Raw genomic sequence first — 22,592 nt, forward strand, 5'->3', positions numbered from 1 at the left:
TATGTTGCTAATAGTTTGAAGGATTGTGGCTTAGAGACAAGGACTGATGGTTCACAAACCAGGCTGCTTCTACCACAGCAACCTCACAGAAATTTCAGACTGTGATTTAGAATATTTCTTTCTTCATTTGGGAAAATGGTTTTTTCACGTATGACCTTCCAAGAAAATCCCAGCTTTCCCACCACCTAATGCAAACCACAAAATCTATGAAGAATAAGGCAAAGTATAAAAAGGGACTGAAACTTGAATGTGATGTTTCCAATATGGCTTAGTTTAATCTGGCCATTCTCTACTAATTTACAGTCCAGCGACTTATTTTGAACATTTATTATCTTCCTAGGGATCAAGCTGTTAAAGAACGGTGGTGTCTGTCTCTGTCTCTGTCTCTTTGTCTCTGTGAGTGTGTCAGTATATGTGTGTGTGTGTGTGTTATTTCTGATAACCAGCTGTGTTTAGTCCCTCTTATAGGTCAAAAGAAGCGCCATTTTTCTTCCCATCTGGCATATTTCTTACAAAGAACACACTGATATAAACACACATATTCCTCTTGTGCACTAGGTCTTGCCCTTGGATTGATTCTGGGTTAGTCAATGGGCCCTCACATATGATTCAGAGGGAGCTATGCCATGTGGGACCACACATTATCTATTTGTAGAATGAATTCTATATTCCAGACACTATTTATATGCTGTGTAGGATATAAAGTGGACCAAACACAGACTTAACTCATGAAGTAGCTTTAGTCCAATAGCTTATCACCTGCATTTAGTTAATCTTCCTGAAGACTGAGGAAAACGAATTCATATTTATACATCACTGCTCATGCAGGCAATCAAAATAAGGAAAAATAGAAAAGTATCAGGATGGCATGTAGCAAGAAAAGAGACAGAGGGATAGAAGATGGAAGAAGGAAAATATATCTGCCTTGACTCAGTTAGTTTACTCCTTTAGAGCCAGAACCCTGTTCCCTCTGCTTCCATTTCACTTCACTGTCAGCCTATTGAGTATTACAATGGGAATGATCTAGAATGCACCCATTTCAACAGGATTAAACCCTTATTTCCAAACTGCTTTCTTTAAACTTTCTTATTTTTGTCAGTCTTCTCAACATTTATCACCAGATTTGAAACTATAGTTATGATGTTTTTCCCCTTCTCTTTCAGCTCCCAAACATAGTTACTCTGCCCAATATTACAAAACATCAATTCTCACCTTCTGTTATCAATGTCACCATCCTAACTGAGGCCTCATCTTTTGTACCTAGACTGTCATCGTTGGTTCATACTTGGCTTTCTCACTTTTATTGTGCCAACTCTACGCCATCATTTATGATTTTAGCTCACTTTGTTGGGACATTGGAGTGTACTGAGATAATGAAAACTTATGTCCTTGCTAAAAATCTTACCATTCAGATTTTTGATGTAATTACTGAATGTCCATCTCATAGCTTGCATTTTCAAAATCATAAGGGATCTGTGGACAGAATGCATCTCTCACAGGACTAAGGATCTCTTTCTCTTAATCTTTTCCACATCTTATCATTGAACTGATTTTAACATCTAAGCATATTTTATGTTGACACCATTACTCTTCGAAAAGAGACTAACAGTTATCCAGGGATTCCCCAGTGGTAACGGTGCACCTCTATCTATGTAAATCAGGCATTCCCCATTCTCCACACCTCCAGTGAGTTCTTTGTCTAATTAATTATTAACCTCAGCTAAAACTCCGTCCCAGAATGTGTGTTTCAGGAAACACCGAATTGCAATGTTTGACAGAAAAAGACTCTGGCAAAATAAAATATAAGATACATCAAATGCAGCCATCACACAAAATTCTAAAATGGTCCACTTTTTATTAAAATCTAAACCCCAGTGTTTTGAGGCAAAGCTATTATTTATTTAGCTAGAGAAGTTGACTGGTTAATGAAAAGCCAGTGAAGTCTCCATTGTTGCTTTTATTTCTGTTATTCTGCATGACAAGCTGTTGTTTAGAAGACACATTTTATAAATGGTAACATATTTGGATATATTCCTAAGTATCGAGAAATATAAAACCTTTTTTTAGTATTCTAGTAATGCAACTAACTCCAGGGCTTGATGCAAACTTACATTTGCACTGTTCACAAGAAGAGCTCAGCAAAAGAAACTAAAAGTATAATTATGCAAGAAGTGATATCTAAAATACTGAAGAACTGATAGTATTTATTGCAATTGGTGATTACAGGTTATAGTTTAATAATAGCTTATAAATAATAGTTTATCACTGTAATCTCAGCACTTAGCCTAGTGGCTGATACAAATGTTCAGAAAATTTTTGTGGAATGAATCAATTCCTTACAAACACCTTAGTAATGTACCTTACAAACATTGGAAAGATCCATTCACTTTACCCCCCCCTTTAAAACTAGCTTAAGTTTTTGACAATCACTAATGGCCTAGTTAATTTTATGGTTTTAAAAATAATTTTTCATATCTTAAAAATTCACACTTCTCACCAAAGCAAAGAACACTTACATTTGATCATTCAGATTTTTAGTTTTTCTAAGCTGAACTGTTTTAATTTGGAAAACACAGCAGTTCTCCCAAGAGATGCCCAGACCAGCTCATAATTTGGAATGGTTGGTTTTAGAGCTGCTTTTTCAGCTCAAGTGTGGTCACATGATCTTTTTAGCACATTTGCCTATTATGCTTCCTCTCAGACAAAGCCAATGTATATGTATACATACATAAGTATTTTATTTTTATTATATATACGTATATATACAGAAAAGGTGGAAGGAGAGAATGAATAAGAAAACTGTCAACTTTTAATAAGAAAAATTCTCTAAAGTTCATCAGCCTAAACATAAATTACTCTTTATTTGTTTCTATTGATCCATTTTTATAAGACATATTTAGTCAGGGTAACCCTCTCTTCTTATATCTATATTGTAAAAATAAAGGATGTAAGAGTCAAATATATATAGTTTTATAAAGTGGACACTGGCTATTCTGCCAGTTTATTTTTTAATTTTTTTAATGTTTATTCATTTTTGAGAAACAGAGAGACACAGAGCATGAGCAGGGGAGGGGCAGAGAGAGAGGGAGACCCAGCATCTAACACAGCTCCAGGCTCTGAGCTGTCAGCACAGAGCCTGATGCAGGGCTCAAACCCACGAACTGTGAGATCATGACCTGAGCAGAAGTCGGACACTTAACTGACTGAGCCACCCTGGCACCTCCTGCCAGTTTTTTTCAATGAGTGCATTAACAGGTCAGAAATTGCTCTTGGCTCTTTTGGATTCAGTTAATGACTTTCACAAACACACAGCTCTCCTTGTAAAGAAGAAAACATCTTTTAGGACTCAGTAGTCTCACCCATTGCTCAATGCACTGGAACATCACCCATCGAGCCAGGTATCATTGTTGGTGGTTGAAAAGGATATTTAAAAGAATGAAAAAAAAGCCACAATGAATGGAAATGTCTTATACATACACAGAATATTTATAAAATGAAGAGGCTTGTTTATAATTCTTATCCTTGTTTCAACAGAAACACTTAAGATACCTTTTAGACACATAAGACGACTTGATGTCAGAGGCATTTTCAACTGTACTGTACCTAAAATCTAAACTGTTCATTTCCTTTGGGCATGTGAATCAACAAGGGATATTGGAAACATCACACAGAAATATTTTTGTGGGTACCTTTGGAATTGAGGTCAGCATGATTCACCCACATCCACATGCTGGACCTTAAGGGTCAATGACAAAACGGTCCCTGCTGTCTGCATTTGCTAGGCTGCCAGTCAACCCTACGTCCAGCCCACAGCTCCATCCATCCAACTAGGAAGATGTGGTTAGTGGACAATCTGGGATCACTGTAGGAAGATGTAGGTTTGCTGAACAATGGGAAGAGGAGCAGACAGAGAAGTGTGTTCATAACAAGGACACAGAGCAAGGGGTAGAGATTTAGATTTGGAATGATTTAGGTTCTATGCAATGTTAGAAGGGGAGAGGGATCAGGTTTCAACTGGTGTTATGCTCAAATTGTGCTTTGAAATGTTAATCTGATTCTAAAAAAATAAAATTTTACTTTATTATTTCTTATTAAATTAAATAGGAATAGCCAACCATATGGCAAAAGCCTCAGAAATCAAAGTTTTATAGAGAAGACTTAAGACTCCCATTTCAAATTGCCTTACATATATACAGCCATCCATCCTCAAAAAAGAAGCCTAGCATGAGGTAGAGGGAAAAGTGAACCCAAACCTCATAGCCACAGGTATCTTTTAAGACTAGAAAAGTGACAAGTTTCATTATGTTCTTCAAGAAAAAAAAAAGTAAATATGTGGTTCAACCAAGATGAAGAAAAATCCTATCTTGAGATCCAAACAGAGTCTAACCCAAACAGAGGTTATTGGTTTTTTAATAGTTGTAGAAATGAACACCATCTGTGATCCAGAGGATTGGCCTGAATGATTTGCTTCACAAGGGGACTTAGTGACTAGGGATCCTGACCAGCAGAGCTTTCTCTGGCCAGACACAGGCTTCCCAGGCAAGAGTGTGTGTTCCTGCAATTCAACACCTGACCCCAAACCCATCCAAGAGGCTACATTGCTAAAATGGTGGAGGGATGGTGAACAGTGAGGAGCAGTGGTAGCATTTGATATGGTTTTAGTAGTCTCATGCTTTTCTTTCTATCTCTCAGATTTTGGATTTAAATAGACAGCAAATAGAATATGTACATAAGTTTCAGAAAGTATGTAGCTGTTTCACATCTTATCAATGTTCATCTGGACCTGAAACATTACCTTGGGCCTGTGGGGGACTGGGGTGGGAACAGAGGCAGGGGGAACACATTATTACCCAGAGAGGAAACATATGTTCTTTATTTTCCAGCATTTTACATGTTTTCTTCCTGTCTCTCTGCTCTGCCTTAGCACCTCCAGGCAGAGACACGTGAGTTCGACCTGCTACATGGGAGACACAGCTCACACGAGCCTGTCTGTGTCCCATTGTTTCTGCCCTTCCAGCTGCCTCATTAAAAACCATACATATTTTATATTGGAGGAGGCACAATTAACTTGCTTCTCCCAAACCAGCCTGAGCCTGATGAGATGCTAAAGAAAGAAAAATACTTCCTGAATGATCATAGACAATAAGCAAACAAACACATACCAAGGAAGTGATAGTTTGCAGTAACTGTGCAAGTAAAAATGGCTCCCTGGGCAAAGTATGAATGCTCCCCTCCTCTTCTGCTGTAGGGTCTTATGCTAGAAAAAAGGAATTCTCTTTGTTTTCCCTCTCTATAGCAGAGCAAATGGTTTGGTCTATCAAGGAGACTTTTTGGAGAATGGAGTAAAGTAGGAAAGGAAGAATAAGGATTTAATGCTAAAGCCAAAAAGTAGCTGGCACACTGCACTTTTATGACTTTCCCTCATTCTATCAAAGTCCAACACCTCAGGGCACTCATGGGAATGGTTGCTAAATCAGGTGAGAAAGCTCACCACAGGGGCGTCTCACTTACTGATAAAACCGTATGGGCCCCTTATAATGATTGGCTCCAAACCAACATAAAAGATACTTTGGCTGTGTTATATCATGTAAAGGTGCAAAAAAGTAAGAAAACTCTCCATGGATGCCTGCTCAGTTACCACTAGGTAAGACCATACCTTTCTAATCACTGGGAAGTTCAACTGGTTTGGTCACAAAATTCTGAAAGCTTTAAAACTCCCAGGGACAAAAACAGACACTTTTTTTTTTTTTTTTTTTTTTTTTTTAAGAAAAATCCTCTTAAAGACACCCTTGAACCATTTTAGTTACTGATGGACTTAGGACAGAGCATACTGTCCTACACCATACAATACAACAAAAGTTTATTCAGAAGGGTACCATCTGCCCTATTGTATTCCTTTTCAGGCAGTTTTTTCCCACAGAGCCAACTGTTTATGGTCAATGTACAACTTTGTTAGTGCTCTATTGCCTTACCAAGAAATATGGAGTAGTGTAACAGTACAGTATATTCACAGATACTGCAAATCTTTGTCAAATAAAATCCCTCAGAAATTCACACCAGAGTTTTGAAGGACTGGCTAGATTTTGTATTTCATGACCTCTTGGAATTTCATGTCACTTCCATAAATAACAACATTATCTCACAGCTGTCTAATGTTTTACTAATACACTTCACATATCTTTATTTAATCCTCGTAAGAACCCTAACAAAAAGTACATTACGGTGTAAGAGGACTCAGAAAATTTAAGAGGCTTCCCAGAGACCACACAGGTAGTGAATGGTAGAGCCAGGAAATGAACAGCTCACAACTTCTAATGATAACTTTGGTACTCTGAGCACTGTGTCATTACCACTGCTGCCTCCAGCTTTCCTGTTTCTGGGACGTGGGCAGGCCTGGACTCACACATGCCCTCACATACACTAGCACTTGCTCTGTATCTTTCAAGGTGGGAATGCTCTATGTTGCTCGGAGTGGTCTCCATTTGTCCCTTCCCTCCTTCCCTTTCTCCTCCTTCCTTTTGTTCCTCCCTCCCTCCCTCTCTCCATTCCTTCCTCTCACTTGCTTGTCTATTCATCTAACTAAATGCCAACTATGTATGGAATACCTACAATATGCAATGTAAATAAATACCAAGTAATGGGGAAACAAAAATCATGACACCCATCTCACCCATTTTTAAGGATCTGTTCAAGCCCAAATCCACACTTGAAGACTTTCCTACCTCCCTATTCTTAACACTCCTTTTGCTCTTAAAGGATACAGTTGTAACTGGAAATACTTTGGTATCCTGCAAAGCCTGTATCAGTTGGTCTCTATTTACACCATGTGTTCATATTAGCTCCACAGAGAGGTCGATTTTTTTTGCTGTTGTTAACATGCACACATCATATTATTATTTTTATCTCCCACAGTCCTGGATATACTATATAAGTTCTCAGTCATTGATTTATCAGTGGTCTCTGTGATTCTATTGTAATATGGCAGGTAGATGGGCCATTTTACACCTAAATCCACCTATTTATTGTGATTATTAATAATGCTCAGCTTCTCTCTTTTTCTGTATTTTTTTTAGGCTATGTCTCTTACATAATCCAATAAAACATCTGAATCCTGGACCTCCTCTGGGGACCCAACAATTTCAAAGTAATCTGTCTGAAAGCAATTTATTCAATTATCCTATTTCATATATCCCATTCCATTTTTCTTTTTCCCTAGGAAGAATATACTGTTTCTCTTAGTCTCCTCAGAGAGGGTTGGGAAGAAAGTTTAGTAAATCAGAAAGGGCTCCAATATGATAAGTAAGAGTTTTTCACTACTTCTGAGACGCAGCTCTTAGCATTATTATGATTATTGTTACTAATTATATTATATATTATATAATAAATAATAATAAAGCCATAAATAAGAGCACTACCTCTTTTGGAATTTGTATCCAATAGCCCCCTTGGGGTTAGAGATGATAACACTATTCCCATTTCCCAGCAGGCTTAAATGATATTCCCTAGGCCATATATTCAGCAAAGAGCAGGCAGTAATCTAACATAGGTTCCTGATGTCACATTCAGCATCCTTTCCCATGTGTATATTCTCCTTTTTTAAAAATAATTTATGATATGTAAAGGACAAGATCATTGAGCCCAATGTTTTCCAAAGTGTTTTGCACAGAATCATAATTCCATGGGATATTGTAAAATGTGAAAGAAAGGGATCCGATACATTTGTTACCCTGCTGTGATTCTACATGAGTGTGCAGCATTTCCCAGAGTCATTAGACTGTGGAGCATGTAGTACATAGCAGGTCTGTGTTCAGTGTTTCTCAAACTTACATGAACAATGGATCAATAGTGACCAACACCTCCTGAGACTTGTGTCCCAGGACACTTATTTTGGGCAATACTGATCTCTACCAATGCCTCTTTGCTCCCTCTTAAAGTTTTTCAATACCATGTCTTTAAATTAAAGGAAATGATGCTACCACTGAATATAGATCTTACTTCAATAAGATCACAAAATAAAATGCAAATATATCTTATTACACCCTACTGGCATTTGAAATTGCATTTGGTACCTGACTTATTAATTTCTTTTTACAACAGGTTAACCTGTATAAAAAAGAACGTGCCTTCTACCATTTAAATCCTATCAGTAAAATGATCTTTATGTCTTGTGAACCTAAAATATTCTCTTCAGATTTATGACTTATATCTGGCAGAGAAAAACTATGCAATTTATACAATTCATTTCCACAGTAGTAACAAGAATAAGAGACATAGCAGTCCTTAGGCTCTTACAAAACAAATCTGAAGCTAGTCCTTGCTAGTGTTGGGCTTCACTTGGGGGAAAAAAATATTTGGTATTGTGTGTGTGTGTGTGTGTGTGTGTGTGTGTGTGTGTGTGTGAAAGGCTGATTTTGATTTTCTATCCCCTATAGGAAGTACACATCAGGGATGTGCTTTTATATTTTAAAAAATGTTAATAAAAGGCCAAAATCTATCTTTAAATATTTCCTTCTGTATTCCTATGCCTTTTAACCAGAAACCCTTGGGAAGAAAGATTTTACCAGCAATGGTCCTGAGGCCCTATCTTTTTCTCTCTAAAGACTACATCCTCATGTGGCCCACATGATAGAATCAGGATGGAGTTGGTTCAATTAATCCAAATACTTCCATGCAGGGTACTGATTATCAAAATTGAATCTATTGTGTGTCTTCCTCTGCATCAGAATCTCTGCAGTTTCTTGTGATAAAATGGCCAACCATTAGACAGCAATACCAAATAAAACAGAAAAAAAACCTAAAATTCTTGCACTAAGCTATCTCAGGTGCTAACTCGGTATGTATATATTTCGGGAATTCGGGAACATAGCGAAAACAATGCAGAAAGGTTTTCAAGGGATAAGACAGGTAGACAAAGCAACATTTATCAGTACATAATAGTACAAATGCAAAGTTTCTTATAGGTTCTTTCCCTCAATTATTATGGAACACCTGCCAATCGTCAATAACACACAAAAATCTCCAGCAGAGAATGATTGAAAGTAATTAGAACAGGTGTTTATTGGGCTGGGAAATTAGAAGGGAGAATTTAGATTATTCATTGAAGAGAAGTCATAAAAGTGTCCTTGGATTCTGTGAAAACTTGGATTCTGTGGAAGAAAAGGTCCTTTTACTATTCAAGTCCAGCAAAACAAATCCCTGTTGCATTCAAGGAGAAAGTAAGGGATATCAAAACACAACACACCAGTACTATCCCAAAGGGTAAAAGAGCTAAACCACAGAATAAGGAATTAGCATTAATTAGCCTCCATTAGCCCATTAGCCTTGTGGGCCAACATGGAGGTTATAGATAGAATTCATACATCGTATTCAGATTTACTCTATCTACTTCATATAGCATCAGTACCAATTTTCCAAGACATGAGGAGGTTTAACATTGACCAATATTGTGGGTCGTCTCTCATATATCAAAATGTTTTTAGAAACTGGTGCCAATCTATAATAAGTCAGCTTACAGTAATATTTTTACTTACAAAATTTGTCCAAGTAAAAATAAAGAGGGACCAACACTTCATCTTGACCTCTTCTAACATTTATTCATTCCTTATACCATGGTTTATAGTCTCCTCTCCCCCATTCAAATGAGAACTCTTTGTCAGATTCATTTCTGATTTTCATTTCAGGTTTCTTAAGCTCTACTACTTGCTTTGCCCCAAGAAGTATTCAGTACATGGTCAGTGAATTAATACATAAATTTTAAAAAATAAGCTGAAGACAGAGATAGTGTCTCAGACATTTACTCTGGACATACTTTCCAAGTAATCATAAAACTGACAGGCTCTAATTTAACCAAGACTTATGGTAGATAAAAATATTATTCCATTAAAATTTGTTTTATTTCATCATAAATGATCGATAGAAACAATTGAAAGTACAGTGCATTTTTTATTTTCAAAACAAATTTCCTTTTTTTCTATTACTTAGAATATATGCAACATTTTAAAGCTCCATGTATGTTCCAATTTCTTCCTTTTATATTTCCATGGCACACATCTATTTTAATTTCCTGTAGGAATTATAGGTTTTGGTAAATAGGACTCTTGTCTCTAGACCTGGAATGTTGTAAGTGCACTTTCCTAGATGGTATAGTTACTCTGTAAACAAATAACGCTGAGCAAGATCACAATTCCATACTACTCTATACGCTGTGTTCTGTTTGCCGCTTCACGTGTTTCCCTCTCTAGGCTTTCACTGATTTTCTACTTAAACTTTCCTAAAGTTGCAAAATTCTTGGAATAGCAAAATCATTCTACAAGCTAGTTTTGATATATTAGAAACAAGTGGAGACTGTGAGTTTCTTGTCTATCAATTAAAGACAAACAACTGCTGCCTGGTCCCAATGGTTGGTGTTATTTTTAAATGATTTTAGGATTACTTAGTACTCAAAGCAATAAAAACATTTGCAAACAGTAACGTCAAGCACCAGTCATTTTTAGACAACTCCCATCCCCAATGCATACACAAATACTTATTCCAGGCAAAGTAAGACTGTGAAAGAACAGAATTAGAGCTTGGTGCTGGATCCTTTAAGCCTGAGGGGAAAAATCCATATTCTAATTTATTTACTGCAGTGGTGAATATGTCATATATACCAAGACACATTACAGAATATCAAAAACATGGAGTATAATTTCTCACATAAGGAAAAGAAATGATTCCTTTATTCTGTGGATTTGTACTTGCTGTTTTTCTTTGGTATGTCATCTAAGGGTTTAATTGTAGTATATGTTTCTTTGATGAAGACTAGAAGTTTCATTAGACAAGGTCCCAGGTGAGCTAGCAAGTATGTTATTAGGTATACTCTCACTAAGAAAGCAAGGAAGCAGATTTAGAGTGAATGTAAGCATTCAGATAATTCTTAGAACAAGAAAGACTAATTGTGAGTAATCTTTCTTCTTGTTGTTTTAAGAATGCCTGAGAGAAGGCGATGGTAAAGATTATTTATCAGTGCAATAAGTTTGAGTTCTAGGCCTCAAGGCAGCTATATGTTTCTTAAATGCACAAGCACACTTAGGAGAACCTCCACCTTTGGTCTCCTGCAAAGTGGGTGGTTCGCTTTTATCTGAGAGTTCTATCACTGAAATCCAGAGTTAGATGTTCCCCAAGCACAAGAAGTGTGACCCATAAATCTATAATGTGCAGTACAACACACACTTTACAGTGACTCAGAGTCAATCAGAAGGAACAGAAACTCCGCTTAGAGCACTTATTTTAGCAAAAGGCCAAACCTCACCTTTCATTTATATGTCTTTGTTAAAGGCTCTTTAGCCCAAGGGTCTTTTCTTCTTTCTCTTACCAATTTCCTTTGAGTGTTGGCCTTCCGTTTCAACTGAGTTATTTTGATGATAATGTTTCCTTTAAGATGATTATTTGTTTAAAGTTCAAGCTAATAAAAGTAACTTATCCCACTAAAAATATTCTGGGGAGCAGAACAACATTTTAGGATGTTAATTGCTCATGTTACCAGTCATCCATGAAACATATGCCGAAAATGCTCTTTAAGGTTCCAAAATGTCTCCTGCAGCTATAAATCTTTTACAGGTACAATTATGTGGGAACAGAAATAAGAAAAAGTGCATCCAACATCTGGAGTCAGATGGTTTACTGAAGTAAAATTACAAAATTAAATTTAAATGAACTTAATTAAAAAGAGGAGGGGGGATCCAATTTAATGTGGACATTCATCATGTCCTCATTGAAGTTTATTCTAGCACCGGAAAAATACAATAGTCTGAATACAAAAGTTGGATAAAGCCTCTAATGGAGTGTGAAAAGATGACCAAAGAGACACAGTCAGGCAGAATACATTCTCTTTTCCCCCTGCTATTTTAATGACATGGAATACCCAATTGTTTTGAAAAGACAATATCAATCAAGAAACTGAGCTTGGAAACTTATCTGTTTCAACCGTCTCTTTTGTTTAGAGTTTCATTATACAGATTTCGTCACTTAAGGATGGTGATCAGCAGGTTTGGTTTTAATTCAATGATGCAGGACTGAAGACTCTTAACAATATGCAGAAAAAAATGTCCAAACAAGAAAGGGTTAATTTCAAATCACCTGCTGTTTAGTTTTCATTCTCTACAATCATCATCATCAAAATACCGACTGCCTAGGGGCGCCTGGGTGGCGCAGTCGGTTAAGCATCCGACTTCAGCCAGGTCACGATCTCACGGTCTGTGAGTTCGAGCCCCGCGTCAGGCTCTGGGCTGATGGCTCGGAGCCTGGAGCCTGTTTCCGATTCTGTGTCTCCCTCTCTCACTGCCCCTCCCCCGTTCATGCTCTGTCTCTCTCTGTCCCAAAAATAAATAATAATAAAAAAAAAAAAAAAAAAAAAAATACCGACTGCCTTTAATACTGTGGTACTGAGCTCTCGTTGCTCACTGATCAGTTTCTGACTCCTAGTTCTTAAACATTCTTAGTCTTAGTTCTATGCTATGCCTATGTGAGGGAGACATGTTAAGAAATAAAATTGTATTATATATCATAATTAGGTATCCATAGTTATACGAAAACAATAGCATTTTATTTTACTAAACTGATTGACAGATTTTAGAAAAGACAGGCGATGTTATTTGGCAGGTTTTTCTCCTTGGTGGTTCTACATATGGTGGACACTGCCTCAAGTTTGGTTTATGAAAACTTTATACCATCGGCTGATACTCAGATTCCCATTAACTTTCCCTTGTTCCACATAAATATTTAGTTTTCTCCTACATATCATAAGCACCTTTCCTTCAGATCCTCCTTATCTAAAAGAGACTCCTAACGTCTCTCCTTCCCAATCAGAAAGCTCAGCTAATATGGCACACATGCACTGGTCAAGTGGAGAGCAAAGGCAGAAAATGCTTAAGTATAAAAAGGGAGTAAACATTTGAGGTGACCAGAGAAACAGAAAACAGGAAAACTAACCAACTACCTGAGGCTGAAACCAAGGAGCACATGATGAGGGCATATTTGTTGAGCACATACTATTCATAACAGTGAGCTGAACACTTTCAAATACATGAGAACAGTTAACCCAGCAACCCTGTGATAAGAAAACAGAGAATAACAACACTTACATAACTTCCTCAACATTGTACAGCTAGTAAGTAGCAAAGCCAGAATTCAAATACCAGCCCTTTGATGTCACATTCCATGCTCTTACCTCTATCACACTGCCTCAGATATTGCAGCTGCTGGGAACCATATTAAAGGAGACTGAAGAGTATAACAAGAAGATTGAATCTTATCTTGGTGTTGGGAGAGAGGAATAACCAGTGGTATAGGTGAGAATGAATAATGAATAATTTTAACTGGTAAGAAAAGTTCATTCATCTAAATCATGTGTTCTTCACTGACTCATAGCATTTGCTTCCCATAAAAAGTACAAAAATAATACACTTAAAAATTTTTGCAATATTTCTACATTTAGGAAAAGAAGAGAAATAGCAATTTTATAATTTACAATAACCCCACAGATACTGATGGTCTGTGTCGCTGTGATCCCATTCTATTCATAATCTATTTCGTATGTATATATTTTATTTTTTCAGAGTTTGAAAAAATAAAATACTTGCTGAATACTTGCTCCTAAAGCTACAAACAGAAAACAGCTTTATTTTTCAGAGATACTGGACCTGAGGCTTTAATTACAACTTGCATTTTATTTTAGTCCCATAGACTGGCCAGCTACAAGTGCCTCCAAAAATTGTATGAGTATTACCATCTCTCTCAAAAAAATGTTGATTTTAAAAGCGTCTTAGAGGGTAAGAGGAAAAGTTAAGAGGCATTTATGGCTCTGCTAAAGTTCTCAAGTCAGTTCTGTAAAGAAAGAAAGTCAGGACAAAAGAAAGGGTCACTAGAACATGCAAAGCACATACCTTCACTCAGTTCAGAGCACATGACATTGAAGATGAGCAAAACTGTAAGGTAACCAGTATTTTAGAGAATGCACAGGATGAGAGAATGCAGTACTTCTAAAGAAAAGTGGAGAACACAGTGGTGTTGACAGTTATTCATTCACTCACTGTATCATGGAACAGAATAGGCCAGAGGAGAAAAATGGGGAAGAGAGGAAGGGTTTATAAGTAGGTTAGTGGGGGAAAAATCACAAAATGAGATGATTAAAGTACAATGAGTTTCTCACTTGAGTCTATACCTGATGTATCCAAATAGTGCAATGTTCTAATGATAAAAAAAAAAAAAGTTATGGGGGTCTTATGATTAAATGTGAACTACTATTTTCTATAATGATGAACTCAGAGGGAGCCAGCCCACTCAGTGTGAGACAACTTGACTGAAAACCACTGTTTGGCTCAAGTCAAGAGAGTATCTGTGTGTTCTGAGTCATTCCACTCCTTTGAAGGACAACTGTCTCCTTAGCAACAAAGTGGGAACCTCAGAACCCTTCATATTCTTGGAAAGGTCTGCTTCACCATCCTTGAATCTTGCATTCAACACTCTCCTTGCCCTGAACACTTACAGCCTCACCACTATTTGTGAGGGCAGTGGGGACAGCTATCATCAGGCCTCTGCCTGTCAGTCACTGTCATCTCTTGTCCTTTTTTCTCTAATACCCACAGGATTTTGTTCACTACTTTTTCTGACCCTGGCCCCACATGTTTTGACACCTTTTCCCTGACCTCTCTGGGGCTTCAGATCAATCACCGGTAAGTCCACTTATTCTCAACTTCCTTTGGCAATTTCCCTTTCACTTTTTGCACTAGTTGAAACCTGGCTCTCCTTGATAACGATGATTCCACTTAATCCCTTCCAAGAGTAGCTTTTCTTCTCAAAGATCCCTCTTACCAAGGAGCCTGAAAGTATGTTAGGTGTTGTCCATGGTCTTCATTACTGCACCTAGAACTTTCTCTCTTCTTGATCTATAAAATTCCAGCTCTCACTTCCATGTCATCAGGCTACACCATCGTCTACTCATGCAGGTACTTCTTTACTATTCTCCAGTTCATTCCTCCTCCATTAACTAAAAGTTTTAGTGCCTGGCTCATGATTACTGTCTCTAATACTACTCTTATTTAATTTTTGGACATTTCCATATACAATGGGATGACCCCCTCAACATCCTGTCCTCTCAGTTCCTGGACTTCCTCTCTTCCAAAAATTTATCAGCTATCCTTCCTGACCCACTCACGTATACAGTCTTACCTTTAACATTGTTGTTACCAGTACCTACATCTTCTGAAAAATCTTTCCCTATCACAACCTTTCTCTAATCACCTTTTATCTCTCCTGCTCACTCCCTTTAACATCTCAAACCCTACAATTCTGCAAGCCCACCAGGACCTAAAAGGCACTCTCTTAGTGTCCCTGGGTTACCTTCTTCATGATATCCTCTCTTGTCTCCTTGCCAGCTTAAGATGACTAGATCATCATTATAACCATATCATAACTCCTTTTTTTGCTTTGGTGAACTTCCCTGGTGAAATCAGAGCCCATATTAAAGTCAATCAGGCAACCACTCAGTGCCTACATTCATGCAGTCTGGTATGATGTTTGGTAGATAATCAAATGAGAACTTCCACACACTCACATTGCCACATCTGTACCTACCCTCAAGTCTCCAGTTACTGTGGATAAGTTATCCATGCTGTTAGTCAAGTTTAGCCTCTCCACTAAGTCACCTTGTCCTCTCCTCTTACTAGAATTACTGCAGCATGCTCCTAAGTGATCTCCCCACTTACATCCTGCCTGCCCACTCCATATGTTCCTTCCTATTGTCCACGTTCAACATGGCAGCCAGAATGATCCCCATAAAAGTGTAAGTTAGATCCATCATGCCACTCCTCTACTCAAAACCTCCAAAGACTTCCTGTCTCACTGAGTAAGAGCCAACTCTTCCACGGCACTAGTGCCCTGCATGATCTGATTCCACACTGCCTCTATATCTTGCCTACTACCTCTCCCTCTTTCACTCTGATCCAACCTCAATGGCTTCCTTGCTGATTTACAAATATGCCAGGCACCCTTTTGTTGCAGAGCCTTTGCACTCACTGCCTTTGTTCTCACTGCCTAGGAAATTCTAGAGAGAAGTATGCCTTGCTTCCTCATTTCCTTCAAGTCTTGTTTCAAAAGGTCTCAAAAGATCTACCTAGAAAAGCTTTACTAGGCCACTCTATCTGTAATTCAACACCTGCCCCACCCTGCCCTCCACGCCTCCTTCTCTATTTTTTCTCTCTAGCACCCATCTATGTATAAAATACATATGGGTGTATAAAATATATATACACTATATCTTTTAGATTTGTATCTTCCTTACTGCTCATCTTTTCTACTAGAAAGTAATCCATGGAAGCAAGAGTTTTTATCTGTTGGGTTTACTTCAGTATCCCCAGTACACAAAATAATGCCTAGCAAGGCCTAGCTGGTGATCAATAAATATTTGTTCAATGAAAGAATCAACAAATAAATGGGTGTATGAATGACTAGGAAAAGAGAAAACAGAAAGTTATAAATGTTTTTCACATGGAAAATTAATATTTAGAGATGTCTAATTTACTATGAAATCTCCTGTGTATGAAGTCGGGATTTTCGGAGAATCCTAGGATACAACAGTTGTCACAGTGATGCAGTGACAATATAACAATATAGCTCACTGAGCAACACAAAAACACCAAGATTAAAGTAAATCCTTGAACAATTCTAAAATTACCATGTTTAATCTTAGCAATAACTGTCACTCCTTGAGAAAAGAGTTTTCATAGATCTTGCTCTTTTGGTTTAACCTGCAAAAGTTTCACTTCTGTTGATGTCTACTTCCTACTTTCACAGACATTCTCTCTCTCTCTCTCTCTCTCTCTCTCTCTCTCTCTCACACACACACACACACACACACACACACACACACACATACACAATATAATCAGATAAAGTCTAAAAGCTGACATACATGATCCAGGGGTGGGATGTCAGAACATGTCTTCTTGCCTAATACTAGAATGTAATTGCAGTATGCTTACATAATTTATGTTTCCCAGCTCTCCTTGACCTCCACACTCCAAAACGGACAAAATGTATATTTTTAAGCTTTTAAAATGTTTTCCAGGATCATATTTGTGCCCTTACAATATATTTTTATAATGTGTCTTTAGATAGTTAATTAGAATTTTTTGCAGATGGTTGATAAAATGCCAGAGAACACATTATTAAAACTATTCCTCCCCTTCTCCCTTAATTCTGTAGAATCCTCCAGTGATATATAAAGATTGTCTTTTATCAGAGGCTCTAAATCTATCCCAATTTTCCATAAGTCATTGCACTCTAATGACATTTTGTCAGATGCAAAACTTAAAAATAAAAGGAGAAAATTCACTCTTGACTTTATTACACCAAAAATGTCTGAGTGATAGATGGGACCATTGCAGATATGGTGGTTTTCTGGTTCCTATTGTTAGCCATGGGTTATTTTGATCAGCTGCAAAGTAATAGTGGGTGACTAGAATAGAAAATACTCACAGTTTTCTGGAGCTTCAGTAAAATGCTAATGGAAGTAACTGAGATTTTTGAGACCTTACTTGAATTTCTATCAATTTCCATCATTTCATGATGCCATTACTGGGAAGGGTCTTAAGGATTCATTTTTGTTGATTATATGTCATCCCCATTTTATCTTTGGGGAGAAGCAGAGGTCAATGATTGAAAAGAGAAATTACCTTTTGAGTTGGGAATACTGAAAATAATAGTATCCATATCGGCCAGATCCCAAAAAAATTGTTTCACTGAGTTGTCAGCAGTATGGTCTGCTGTGATGATTAAAAACTACAATTTTCAGGCTAATTGGGTCAGTCATAAACACATGGAAATCTGCATGGAGTACCCTGAGATTGCCTTTTCCATATTTAACTTTATTCCTTTCTTAATTCTCTTTGGTTACTCTTCCAGATTAGTTGCAGAATTTTGTGACCCAAAGAAAATTTAAACTAGGTTCTAACATAATGACAGAATGGGGCATACAAAGCTTGAAGGATCTTCATAGACAAAATTTGGTAGGAATGAGGGTGGGTTTAACAGAGAATGTAAAAATGATACTACCATGTAGTTGGAGGTCTTGGGACTGGGGAAGAAGACGATAGTACATGCAGGTAAATATCTCCACAAGAGTGAACTTTGGATGGTGTTCAAATTTTATCCCTAAAAAAACTAAATGGATGATACCCTTGGTTGGTGTTTCGTATGTCAGCCAATTTATCTGACCCAAAGCCATTATGTTAATATCCTCCGGCACTTTGGACAAAAATGTGGACTACTACGTTTAACTACACCCATTATTAATAGCCCTGATTGCTTCTAACATTAGTACATAAACTGGGAACTCTGGAAGATTTTCTGTAACGTGTGTAACGTTGGAATTTCCTGTTTATTATCTAGGTGATGTTTTCCAATAATTATGGCTTTGTTTTTAAAGGACATGTGATGAACAGTTCTTTGCAGGGGCAAAGACTATCGTGTGTTCAAGCAAATTGTGTTTTTTGACCCAAGGCACTTCCACCCCCCAATTCATATTGACTATCTATGCTTGTAATGAAATGGAGTCAGAAAGTAAACTCAGGGCTATGGGGGTATATTTGTCTTAGAGATCAAACACTTAAAGCGGAATTTATGGAAGCAGAAGGCTGTGGGTCAATATCAAAAAAAAAAAAAAAAAAAAAACCCAAAACCTGGATTTGTAAACAAGTAAAGGGCTTTCTGAGGTGTGAAGGAGAAGGGAAAGGAGACTGGGAGGGGGTGGAGAGGAAGATAAGGGGCGGGAAGATAGCAGAGATTCCAGTTTAGTAAAAAGTATGTATCTGAAAAAATAGAGGGAGAGAGGCCTGAGAAAGACTGATTCACCTCAAAGATCATCAACCCAAGAGACCTTTTTTCTCCCCACCTTGCTGACAGGGATGTATTGTAAATATTTCTTCACTCTCACCCATGTTCTCCTTTCGGAGTAATTCTAGGACACTGAAATTTGGGGTCAGTGCAGCATAAACACTAGAGACAGGTTCAGACACAGGTCAGAGGCAGTTATCACAATTTAGAGAAAAAACAAATATATTAGAGCTCAGAGCAACTCTAAGCCTTTGTTCAACGTAAAGGCATCTATGAACACCTATTAAGAGCCTTTTTGACATTATTTTCCAATCAGACAAGTGCTATTAATAAGGAATCAACTTTCTAGCAATACTAAGTTCTGTGTCATGATTTTAAGTTCTTCAAAGTCTTTTCCTTTTATTATGTTATCTTTGTATAAACCTACAGAGGAATACAATGAGTATTAACCTTATTTTATAGATTAAAAACTAAGGTCCAAGAGTTAACTGAATATTTAAGATTTTGGAAGCAAAACAAGGAAAAAAACAAAAAAACAAAAACTTCTCTAGCTAAGTCAGCTATAATGTCAGGTTTATAATTTAGGTCCACTGATTCTTAAATCATTGCTCTTTCTATTATACCACTCAACATCAATGTATTCTTTCTGAAACAAGTCTGTCTGGCTGACAAAGTGTTCTCATACTGCACAAGTGGCACAGGATTCAGTACCCCTGATTCTCTACAGCGATTAGGAGATCCACGGCTAGTTTCAAGAAAACCTTCCCATATCCCAAAGGATATAGATCAGTGTAGCATGATCTATTAGGTTTCTCTCATAGGCTTTCACTCTTGATAACGAAACACATAATTCGATATTCAGAGCTCAGATGAAACTGTGACTTCTGTGGTCCAGAAGTGAGTTACTAGACCACTTCCATGGAGGTTTATTGTTTCATCAAGGCCATGCCTCTTCTACTTTTATTTTTCTCCTCAAATTGCCCAGCCTTGGGGATTTTAAAAAGCCGTGTTCAGTTTAAATCCAGCCCTTCTGATATTTGAGATTTAATGACTTTCATTAGGATGTTATCTTGAATTCCATGTATATATGAGAAACCATGACTTATGTATGGGAATTAGAACTTGGTGGTAGTTCCTAGAAAGCACATCTAAATCATGAAATATAACATTAAACTCAAATGCAAAGTAATTTAATTTTTAAAAGGAATGTGGTATTCAGATAAAAGAAACCATAATAGTACATTCATTTACTTTTATATGTACGAAAGTATGAAGTTGTACCGTCATTTTCAGGTATCAGTTTAAGTAATGTATTTTCCAGGCTATTTAATAATCATTCTTCCATTGTTCCATAAATAGATTATGTGAATACAAGCTGTTAAACTAAAAGTTACTGCAATAATATAAGTGAATAAAACAGCAGGGCGATTTGAGAGGAATGTACTCAGAAGACTAAATATGAATACTGAACTGCCAAAATATATCATTTGAAAATTCACAGGTATAAGGCCATGTGCGGTATACAAAAATGGACAAGTGAGTTGGTTAAATCACATTTTGTTCAATGTATCACAGAATTGCTACAAGGCCATATGAAAATGGAGACTCAAACATATGTGGAAAATATACCAAAATGGTAGCCATCAGAAAACTGAAAATGCAAATATAGTCTCACCCTATGAAGATCTGGTTCAACTTGAAGTTGGTAATGGAATGGGAATTATTGCTAAATTTAACCTTTTAAGTTCAAAAGTTCAGGGTCCAAACAAATTACCTATGGCCTAAATGATCTTGTTTGGCTCCAGTTAACCACATCATGGTGCATTTTCTACTTTATATTTGAAATGTATCCAGACAATGTTCTATTCTGTAAAATATGGAATGCTGAAATAATACTTTATTCAATATTACATTTCAGCCTCAGGTCTAAGACTGTGTGTGTGAACACACATATGTAAACACACACATACACACACACACACACACACACACACACACACAGTGGAAGACTTCTCTTTTGAAAACAATCTTCTAATAACACAATTTGCCATCCATCTACCAATATATTCATCATCATGACTCTCTCTTTTTAAGAAACATCACATGGTTGTACCTCTGATATCAACAAATATGCAGTATATCACCACACCACCAGCATTAGGCATTCTTCATTTTTATGCAATGTTAATTGATCACGGATTTTATTCTTTTAGAAACTCAATCTCTGGATCCATATTGAGGTCATGACTGTCTTTTAAGGTACTGAAGACAGAATCACTTCCTCTTTCTTTTTCCCCATTGATCTTAAGCTTTGTGTCCCTATGTGCTCTGATAATCATATCTCTTCTGAATAGACACAGTTCAAAATGGAAACCATTTCCCCCAATTGGTCCAACTATAGAGAAATAAAAAAAAAAAATTAATATTACTTAGTTTCCCTATTCCACCAGCCCAAACAATAGTAAATTCAATAGTTATGGAGTATGGATTTCTCTTGCGTTTACTGTGATTTTATACAAGATAATTAGAGACCTGTATGGGTCAAAAACTATTATACATAAAATACTTCATTTTCATATATAGTGAAAAAAGCCAGAACCCAGTAATATTTAATGTCCTGCATTGTTGTATCTTTAAATCTTACCACCACAGGCAAATGTGAAAATCCTTAAATTGCTGTCCTCAGTGTTCCCATGTCAACTGGCATATGCTCAGGTTGGCGATCCTGCCAAAAGTCAAAGGAAAACGTTTATGAGACAGAGTCTGATGGACGATTATTTTAATCCTGCATGTCCAGCACTGCCGGCAAGCTTGGTTTATGAATGCCTGCTGCTGTTTTAATGATAAGACCTCTTAAACACAGCTGAATGCAGTGCAACCAATGGATTTTCTTTTTTTTTTTTTTCCTTCCCTAACTGACTGATTATTGATCTCCACCTGAATGTTCCTATTGAGAATAGGAACCATTCATGAATACAAGCAGGAGGAATAATGGCACACTGCATGGGTAGTTTTAATAAACTGCAATAGTTTCTGTGGGGAAAAAAAAAAAAAGGAACCAATCCAATCTTAATGAAGTATGTGCTTACATGACTGAAACTGAAAAGTCTGCGGGCATTCTGTGGGCCAAGCGTTGGATAGTCTAGGGCATCTGGGCTTTGACTGAGTGCCACATCAGAGTGAATATAGGACCCTAAGGACACCCTAGATTACTACTTCCAAGTTCTCTCTATTGCTCTTAGAATAGAAGCTTTGAAGGCAAGAATGGACAGATCTGATGATGACACTACTGGAACAGGGGGATTTGAATCCAAAGTGGCTATATAGAAATACAAGGGATGTGAACCCACTGGGAAACTCAAGAATCCAAAACCTAAATATAGGAGGGTGAAAAGTAGATGAATAAATATCTCCAGGAGTTCTCTAAAGCTGCTTAGAAAACCAGAGAAGTCTTAGGTCAGGAATGGGCAGTCTATTAGACTTAACCCACAGCCTACAACACTCAACTGACTACAGATCTTTCAGACACACTCTGGGCTTGTAGGGATTTCACTGGTGGGAGGGTACCCAAGATATGTACTTCAAACGCATCAGAGTAACTCAGTAGTTTGGTCCAAAGTAACAGATATCCATTCACTTGTTGACCACAGATTTTTTTTCTTTCGCATTCAGATCTAAGGTGTTTTCAAGTTAGAAAATGTCAGACATGTTAATTATTTTTC

General features: G+C 37.2%; 1 protein-coding gene across 1 annotated transcript in view; it reads right to left on the minus strand.

Moving 5' to 3' along the window:
• Positions 1 to 22,592, minus strand: part of SEMA6D (semaphorin 6D) — a 571,597-nt gene that overhangs the window by 351,289 nt on the left and 197,716 nt on the right. The window contains exon 2 of the mRNA XM_078448584.2: positions 21,515 to 21,595. The gene's annotated coding sequence lies outside the window, so the exon portion shown is untranslated. The remainder of the gene's footprint in view (positions 1 to 21,514; positions 21,596 to 22,592) is intronic.

Source organism: Panthera onca, chromosome B3, assembly GCF_046562875.1.
Source record: "Panthera onca isolate mPanOnc1 chromosome B3, mPanOnc1 haplotype 2, whole genome shotgun sequence".
NCBI lineage: Eukaryota > Metazoa > Chordata > Mammalia > Carnivora > Felidae > Panthera > Panthera onca.